The following is a 9,699-nucleotide window of genomic DNA, read 5'->3' as shown; positions in this document are numbered from 1 at the left end:
ACAGAGGTGGTGCAGAGAAGATGACTGTATTGGGTTTACATGGCAAGGGCTTGGTAGCAGGAGGGCTGCAGGAATGGCCTCTGTGAGCAGAGCCCAGCTGCTGCCCCACATTAGATAAGGGCCAGTTTCAGCTGGCTCCAAAGGGACCTGCCACTGGCCAGAGCTGAGCCAGTAAGTTAAGTTGTTTGCACCTCTGTGAGAGCATATTTAAGGAAGGGGAAAAAAACCTGCTGGGTATCAACAGCTGGGAGAGTGAGGAGTGAGAACCAGCCCTGCAGCCCCCAAGGTCAGTGCAGAAGGAGGGCAGGAGGTGCTCCAGGCACGCAGCAGCAGCTCCCCTGTGGCTTGTGGAGAGGCCCCTGGTGGAGCAGGCTGTCCCCCTGCAGCCCATGGGTCCCACATGGAGCAGATCTCCACGCTGCAGCCCCCCCGTGGGTGGAGGAGCCCCCGGTGGAGCAGGTGGACGTGGCCTTAAGGAGGCTGTGGCCCATGGAGAACCCCTGCAGGAGCAGGGGGGCTAGGGGGAGCTGCCACCCACCCGTGGGGGACCCGTGCTGGAGCAGTTTGCTCCTAGGGGTTGGACCCCGTGGGATGGAGCCGTGTGGGAGCAGTTCTTGAAGAGCTGCTGCCTGTGGGCAGCCCCTGCAGGATCGGTTTGGGAAGGAAGGCAGTGATCTCCTTGTCCTATCTCAACCCTTGAGCCCTTTTCATTGTATTTTGTCCCCTTTTCCTTTGAGGAGGGGGAGTGAGAGAGTGCTTGTGGTAGAGTTCAGCTGTCCAGCAGGTTTAAACCACCACAATAGCATAGAATCCTGAATATCTCATTGAGATCTATATTACAAAGACAGAAAGTCAAGCTCAGGTCCATTCCGCTTCAGTTGATGGGGATGTATGAGTGGAGATATCGTGCAGGACAGCCCTGCAAGAGTTTACACAAAAGGCCTAGCCACCCAATTCAAAATCTCATATTTCAGCAAGCTTGCTGTGGATATGTGCAGAGCATTTACTGCATGCCTTAAAGGAAGGAGTACTTTGTGGGTAACCTGGGACAAGGTCAGACACACATTGCTCTGCACACAGTACTGGGGACTTGTGTGATATAGACAACAAAAACTTTACTCTTAGCTGTTTAAAAGGAAGTCTTACTAATTGCCCTGCAGAAGTTACTCAGAGAGATGAAATGAATGAAACCAAACTAGTAAAATCAAAGTTTTATAAAAGTGTTTCTAAAAAAACACAAAATGTAATAGGCAGTGATATTAACAGAGGAAAATTATCTAAGTTTAGCTAAAATGCCTATAGACCATGCTCTGTTCAACTCTACCACTGTCATTCTAGTAGGAAAAACTGCAGATGGAAATATATCGTAATATGTTATGAATAATAAACTGTTATATCCTAGCGTGCCCCAAGTATCTGTCTAGTATGTCATTTACTCTGGGAAATGATATCTGGACCCTCAATTACAAGCTCTCTTCTAGAACTGCTGTTGTCTGAACTAACTTGAACACACTTTGTCTTAGCTTGACGGTTAAAGGTGCTTTTAGTTGAACACAGAGTGAAGTTACAGCTTTGTAAGCAACTTAACTAATGACTATACTTATTTTAACTGGCCAACAAAGTGTTATGTTTTGTGTCAGCCTAATTCATTTCTGTGATAAACTTATTGAAAGTATTATTTTGTCAGTCCTTCTACTCACTAAGCTCCATGCTAACTTCCCAGACTTACACTATTGGCCATGCCATTGGTGATAAAGATTTAATATTAAGAGGCCAGATATGGCTGTGCAATATTATCGTTCATATTTTTGTGAGTATTGAGAATATGAGGGCACCTTAAAAAACAAGAACATGTCCTTGTCCTAGGAGCTGCATTCACAATGACACAAATGTCCATCATATGCTAGAAAACTAGATAAAAGGGAATGCGTGAGAAGAAAGAAGGATAATAAAGTGGTACATGGGTATGCACCCAGGCAGAAATACAGGAGTTCAGTTTCTTTTCATTACTATTCTTGCCCTAGACTTCTCAAAGGAAAAATAAAAGGAAATGAACTTTTGGTGGTGACTTGAATTCAAGGCAGCTGGTAGATCAGGGGAAGGTTGGAGGAAGAACACTCTTCATGCTGTGACATTATAGAAAAGCAGGTAAGTAAGTATAAGTTAAAGTTGCATATGTACTGCTTTCATCCTGAATGCTAATATGCCAATTTCACTATATATCATACGTGTAGGATAAATTTCTTACAACAGTTCAGTTACCCATCTCCCATTGGCGTAGATGCAGCCTGAATTTTACTCATTTTCTTCACTAGATTAGAATCTCTTGATCAAATCCAAATCACCTTTTTAAGACTCTGGGCTAATCCTTCAGGAATACCGCTGGTAGTTCAGGGCTTTAGTTTGTGCTGCTTTATGATCAGTCTTTTGTATTTCCTGTACCTAATTATGCATTTTAATGAAGCTTTCCTTTATAACTTTCATCTCCCAAAGAGATGATAATTTTCACTTAGAATAATTTTAGAATTCTTTTAGATGATTAGTATTCTTTTAGAATATATAATTTTTCTACTCTAGCAGTCAGAAAGATCATTCTAGCAATTTATGTCTTTTCTACCCTCAAAACCTACATGACTTTAACAAAGCCGATTTTAAGTCATAGTGTTAGATAAATCTGTGAAAATTTATCTGTCCATATCCTTTTATATTGACTAAAAATTGGGTTGGATTGATAGATATCGGTACAAAGAAGATATAAGCTAAGATTAAGTGGCAGTGACAGCGTTCACAATAGAGATTTGCAGTGATTCAACCATATCATTTTTTACATCAGTGTAAGTTTCACTGCTGCAACATGCTTCAGGACCTCCAGCTTTTTCATTTTGCACACTGAAGCTAACCTTTCAGCCCAGTGCCAGCAGTAGGTCTGGTTTGTATGAATATCACCACCCACAGTCTCTTCTGACTCAGGTGGATGATCCCAAGGTTCCAGTGACAAAAGGATCAGGGCAGCGTGGAGGCAGTGGGGAAGATCTGTTGGTGGCTGGGCATGATGGGCTCTTTAATTGCACAGGCACAAAATTACTGAGTGAAAACACAGCCAAGCAGCTTAAAAAGCCTCCCATGAATTTTTGACTTCGAGCTGTCAATGTTGCCAACTATTTTTAATGCTTGCCTCATGGGCACAGCTAGAAGTATGAGTTTGATAGCAGGCACAGGTGGTACTGTGGCCTGTCCCATATTGTCCTAGGTCATGGGGGCAGAGGAGGATATTACTGCCTGGAGTCCTCTCCAGCTAGGTGGGGAGTTGGAAGTGGGGGAGATTGTAATGAACGTTGAGTAATTGAGAGCAGTGACTGCATGTGTTTGTTGGGGAGAGCTGGAACAGCTGGAAGTGCTGACACAGACCCTTTGTAATCCTGCTGGGATCGTCATCCCTTAAATGGATTTTCATAATTGGAAGAGTATGAATAGCATAAATAAAAGGTGGTGATTTACCTTGCTTTTCTTCTTGTTGTTTCCTGGAGTTTTATAGTATAGTATAGTGTGCAGGCTCTGTTAGTAGGCGGTGGGTAGTCTGCTCATATGAAATATTAATAATTGCTCCTAAATTATTGTTTTGTTAAAAATCATCTTCTCTAATGAAAGTGCTGAGGTTGGGTGTTACCCATTGGACTTCTTTTGTGTATTTCTGTGAAGGTATTTTTATCTTGCTTGCTTAAGGAAATGAGACATGGTAACAGGCATATGCGTGTGTGTGAACCCCTCTGTGTTATGTTTGTGAAGGCATATGAATATATATGCCTTAGTGCCTTATTTTTTTTCCCAATTAATTTTTGAATCCAGTGGCCAAATTCTACCAAATTTAATAAATGGATAGAAGTTTTACAGTCACTGTGTTCTTATACTTAGTGTGAAAAAACAGAAATCCTTACAGAGGAAAGAAAATCTCTTCAGGACTTCAGCAAAGGAAAGGCTACTGTCTATAACAGACATCAAAGAATCCCCACAGAAGGTTTTCCCATTTCAGTGTAAATCAGTAGGGGGTCTTCAGGTTCACTGCTGAGAAATCTACTTATTTTTTTTACTTGGACAACTTTTGTCCCTTCTTCATCTTAGTCAATTGATTTGCTAGTTTTAATGCCCCCGATCCTTCGTTTCTCCAGGTAGAACAAACCCAGTTTTTTTGGCCTCTCCTCTTTTGTCTCATGCTCCAGCCCCCAACCATCTTGGTGGCTTTTCAGTGGCCTTGCTGCAGTATGATGGTGTTAAACTCAGTGATCACCAGGACACCAGCCTTGGTCCTTTTTGACAAAACTACTTTTTCCAGTTGACTCTCAGCTTGTACTGTTGCATAGGATTATTACCTCTCTGTTAGAAGATTTGGCATTTGGCTTCTTTGAACTTCATTAGATTCCTGCCAGCCCTTTTCTCAAACTTGTTGAAGTTTGTCTGCATAGCAGCTCTACCTCAGCATATCAGCTACTCCACTCAGTTTAATATCATCTGTGAATTTACTGAGAAAGCTCTCTAGGTCTCTAATAAATACACCAAACAGTATTGGCCTCAGTATTGAGACCAGAGGGATGCCACTAGTAAATGGCTTCTGGCTGGACTTTGTGCCACTGATAACAACTCTTTGAGCCTGGCAGTCCAGGCAATTTTCCACCCTCCTTATCATCTCCATAGCCAGTCCATTTCTCCCCAGTTTGGAAGTATGGATTCAATGGAAGACCATGGCAAAGGTCTTGCTAAAGTCAACATATAAAACATCCTGATGCTTTCTCCTTGTAAACTGTGCCGATCTTTTCATCATAAAAAGCTATCACTTTAGTCTGGCAGAAATTGCCAGTGGTAAATCCACGCCAGCTGTTCCCAGTCATGTTCTTGTTCTTCATGTGTTTGAACATGTGTTTACATATTTGAATTGCTTCTTTGTGTTGTCTAGAGTACATACTACTTCAACCTCACATTCTTTTCCTAATTAAATGAAGTATGGTGAGTCACTATTCAGAGGCATTAACACAAAAAACAAGAAACCTTAAAGTATATTAGGAACAGCAAATGAATAAAGGAAGTGGTGTCTCTTTTACCAGCTATCAAAGAATTAAGCAAACAGTCAAGACGGATGAGCAGGCTGCCAAAAAAAAAAAAAAAAAAAAAAAGAATGATTTCTTTGTATAGGTCCTCCTTTCAGAAGATGTCAGGGAGTTCACTACCTTGATCTTACTCATGCCAGATAAAGATGGAAAAGTGTCAGGGAAGAATTTTTCTAAAGAAGATGTAAAAAAAATCCAGGACTGTGGAATTCAAGAATTCCAAACACACCCAATAATTAGGATATTGGTTAGATCATCCAACACTGATGTATATCTCTGACTGAAACTACCACTGATTAAAATCCCCAGACAAAAGGAAGAGAATGGTAAATAGTTATAAAGCAGACTGATAACATGATATGATAGAACACGAACAATGATTATGTAATGTAAAATCCTATAGCGTAAGAATCCTTTCAATCAGTAGGAAAACAGATAAATGGAATTCATGGCCCTAATTTGCTTGGATTTTGAAGCTATTGATATCCATTAAAGTACCGGAAGATCAAGAATTACTAGTAATGAGCTAGTGTGACTAGACTTAAACAATTAAAGCCAAATTTATATTAGTTTATGATTTATTTTAAGTCAGTAGGCTATAAGCCAAGTAGCATGTAGCCAGCATAAGCAACAGCTAGCATAAGTAATTTATGGTTGAACCTTCCTCCCCCTCTCCTCTTGAAGAAGAGTAGCTGCTGCCATTGTGTTATCTAAGAATCCATAAACAAAACAGAGTGAGATAAAGAAAGCCAAGAAAAGCCTCCTTGGAAAGATAAAGAAAGGAATGCAACAGCGGAGGGAGGAAAAGTGACTTCTGAGGTAAGCAGAGGCATTACCAGCTTTAAACAAAGAACTGAAAAAAAAAAATTAATAAAAGGTGACCAGAACAGAAAACTTGTGAACGCTTTGAACTTCTGAATGCTTTGAACTTAAAGGAGCTGAGTCTACATGATCTCTGCTGTAGACCATCTCCAGATTCTCAAGACTCACAGGACATCTGGCCAACAGACTGCTGAGATTTTATTAACAGAGACTACATATCACTGCTTAGCTCTGCTTAGTTGTATATGTTCCAGTAAAGCTTGTCTGTTAGAGGACAGACTTTTTTATCTCAGCTGTTGACTGCCCACTACTGATGTTTATCATGTTGGCAACAGATTTGGCATTTCTGGGTGGGCTTGAAAGTTAAGTGAACTGAGACAGATAACCTTTCATGACCAGAGGTTTGAAGGATTGCAGTTTCCTTCTCTGAATGTAAGAAAGGTGCAAGTGCTAAGATAACTCTAGTTTTGAAATTGAAGCAGTTATCTCCTCTTACATTATCATAAAAGATGTAACTGGAAGTTAGCAATTCATGTTTCAAATGTGTGTCTCTCTCATCTGATCATCTATGGCATGTCAAGAGCTTATGACATACCTGGTTCTGCATCAGTTGTAAGGAAAGGCTCATAAGGGTCATGTATCAAACACCAGGCTAACCAAGTTGTCGCTTGCTCTCCCAATCAGAGGGGTCACAATAGGAAGTCAGGATCTGTCTCAGCAGTCTTTGATTTGGTAATGGATGAAGAAAAAGCGGTGGAAGACTATGAGTGCTTCCTACCCAAACCAAAACCACCAAAGTCACCTTTTTTGGATGGCACTGTTAAAGTGGCAGGACAAAAAGCAGAGGGCACATTGGTTGGTTTGTGGGTGGGCCAAATTTCTGTGGAGAGGGAGCACCTCACATGACATATGCGATGGTGAGTGTAAGTACTAACAAAACGATCACGAGAAAATTGCTGTCGTTGTATGCTCCAGCTGACAAGTGGCAGCATTAAAAGCCATACCACTGGATCAACCAGTGCCAGTATCCTGCTTCAGATTATGTGGTGCAGGACCAGTGCTTGGTCTGGAAGGGCATTCAGTCAGCAGGGAGTACACCTCCTTCAGCTTCAGCATGCAAGGCCAAGAAGTCCTTAACCTGATCCATCATCTCAAGCAGGAAGGACAGAGAACTTAGTCAAGATAGCATTGCAAGCACAGGACCTAACCCTCTCTGATTTAGTGGAAGGAGAAAGCTTGAGATGGAAAGAGATAGGGTACCACAAGTCTATAGACCTGTGTAAAAGCTGGACTGTGCCTGAACACACATTGAACAGGTTGACAGAGTAAGTTCATCTTCAGGGAAATTCAGGAATAAACAAAACCTTGATGAATTTACAGAGTAGAGTATGATGGTCTAGGATAAACGATGTAGAGATGTGTGTTAGGAAGCATATATCTTATATACCAGCAGTCCAGATACAAAAGTAATAAATTGAGTGTAAGACTTCTAGACTATGAAACAGGTGTGAAATAGATCCTTCTTATCCCAGACTGTGTGAGGAAACAAGGATCATCTTATGATAGTTTCACCAATTGAAAGAAATATTTCCAACTTAAATCAAGAGAGCCAGCACAGCTGCTAGGGCACTGATAGCACAGATGTTTCTCTGAAGGAAACTGGCTATGACTCGGGTCTGTATGTTGCAGGAGAAATTATAAATGATTGCATCTGGCGCCAGGGTTTCAGCGAAGGCTCTGCATTGCTGGACATCCCCAGGGAGGACTACTGAGTGCTGAAGACCACTCTGAGAGGTAAAGCAGCAAGGGAAAACCTGAGATGAAAATCTCCAAGTAATCCTAATGCTGCAATAAGGAACTGCCGCATCCTGTGGAATAGAAGAGACTTGAGGTTGCTCCATTTGTGATTAGGAGGGCGGCTGCCAAATAAATTACAACCATATGGCCCAACAGACAGATGGATTCAAGGCATGTTAAAGACAATGTCAGCTACACACCACCAGGTAGCCAGGCGTACATTAGAAGCAAATGTTCAAAAGATGGATAAAGTAGCATGCTTGTTGCACCTGGTAGAATGAAATATTGGAAGCTGAGTAACAGAGAACCAAAGGAAAAAACAAACAAACAAACCAAACCAAACCAACCAAACAAAAAAACCCACCAACCATGCTGAGACTTCAGAGGACAGGACATCTTAGAAATATCAATGAGGCAGATCTACCATGTTAAGACAAAAGGGGAAGAATGACCTGGAAAAAAAGTTCAAATTTTCACATTTAAATGCATGGAAATTATATTAATGAAGCTGAGGATTTGACTTTTGTTTAGCAGAAAAAAAGAAACGACGCCTGGCTTGGACTAAGAAAAATATAAACCTCACAGTGTCTCTAACTTTGTTTCAGTATGAGGAAACAGTTTCAAATTTGTGGTTTCAGAATTTCCTCTGGTTGCTGGTAGATGTATAGCACTGGGTATAGCACACACCTGCCTAAACTTCCACACCTGTGACAAGTTTAGAGGGATAAGTAATAGTTGCCAGTTAAAAACACATGTTGACAAAGGAGCCAGAGAACAATGCATATTTCAATAAAATACATATAATTATATAATAAAAGAGTGACACATAATAGCCAAGGTGTGAAGACTATCTGTTAAAAATAATAATAATTGGAAATACGAAATAAAATCTAGAATAGTCTTATCCAAAGGACAATGCTCAGGCTACATAATGCATCTTTTCTGTCTACCCTAGATACAGGATAATAGGCCTGACTTCACAGCTGTTTCATATATGAAGTCTGGCTGATCCTGACTTGCTGTTCATGGCATTGAGAGGAACAGGAATTGGGAGGCTCAGACAAGTCAGTAGTGTGAATGCTGAAGCTATTGCTAATTCAGTTGGAGGCTGCAGTGTTGTACAAAACCTCTAGATACTCCTAACTGAGCAATAGCCAAGCCATAGTACAGGTAATAGTGGTTGTTAGGAGATGGGTTGCAAGTCTGGAAATGGACAAATGAAAAGATCAAGTGTTACTGAAAGTATTAAAATTAAAAAACAAGCAGCAATGACAACAACAACAAAAACATTCCCTTTTTTGTGATTGTATACAACACTCAGTAGAAGCACTGAGATGGAGAAAATCAAGTCCTTCACGCTGAGATCAGAAGGATTGTCTTGGATTCAGCTATGGGTAAAGAAAAGGAAATACAGACTTGATGGAAACCATTCTCCCTAATCCAGGATCAAGTCCTCATCTAAGTGATTGCCTGTTTTATCATTTTGAGACCAGTCTGCAGAGGAGTAAGAAAACAGTGTCAACTTAAGTATGAAAAGGATACGTGTATTGTTAACAATGTGTAAATACAATTTAATTAATGACATTTCACAGTTAATAAACTGTGTTTATTGACTTCAGTGTAGCTGTTACTAGATGCCATGCTTTTTTTTTTTTTTTTTTTTATTAACCACTTGTGTTTATTACTCATTAAAAACTGTACCCTGGATCAAAATTTAAACCCAAATGCAATTGGAAAGAAATTGTCTCATGTAAAAGATATTAGAACATTCAGATTTTCAATAACTATTAGAAAAGGTATGGAAGAAGCCAGAATGGTCTTGATAGCTATATCACAGTGCCAGATCCTTCAGTGAATTAAAAAAAGGAAGAATAACACAGGTGGAGTTTTCTTTGGTGGTGCCACACAGCTGCTGACATCTTAAATACGTCATTGTAGCTTCTCACTACAGCTTTATTAACACTGCTAATAATGATAATAA

At 40.5% G+C, this 9,699-nt stretch overlaps 1 long non-coding RNA gene across 1 annotated transcript; it reads left to right on the top strand.

Annotated features, from left to right (window-relative positions):
• The first annotated feature begins 222 nt into the window (after positions 1-222).
• Positions 223-9,332, top strand: LOC311431958. The gene is made up of 3 exons (XR_014689724.1): positions 223-286; positions 2,025-2,148; positions 7,611-9,332. It is a non-coding gene; the product is annotated as an uncharacterized lncRNA (long non-coding RNA).
• The last annotated feature ends 367 nt before the right edge of the window (positions 9,333-9,699 follow it).

The sequence above is a fragment of the Aythya ferina genome, assembly GCF_964211825.1.
Source record: "Aythya ferina genome assembly, chromosome: 2".
In the NCBI taxonomy this organism is placed as follows: domain Eukaryota; kingdom Metazoa; phylum Chordata; class Aves; order Anseriformes; family Anatidae; genus Aythya; species Aythya ferina.
Note: the sequence above shows the minus strand (reverse complement) of the source record. Positions and strands in the feature narration are given on the sequence as shown.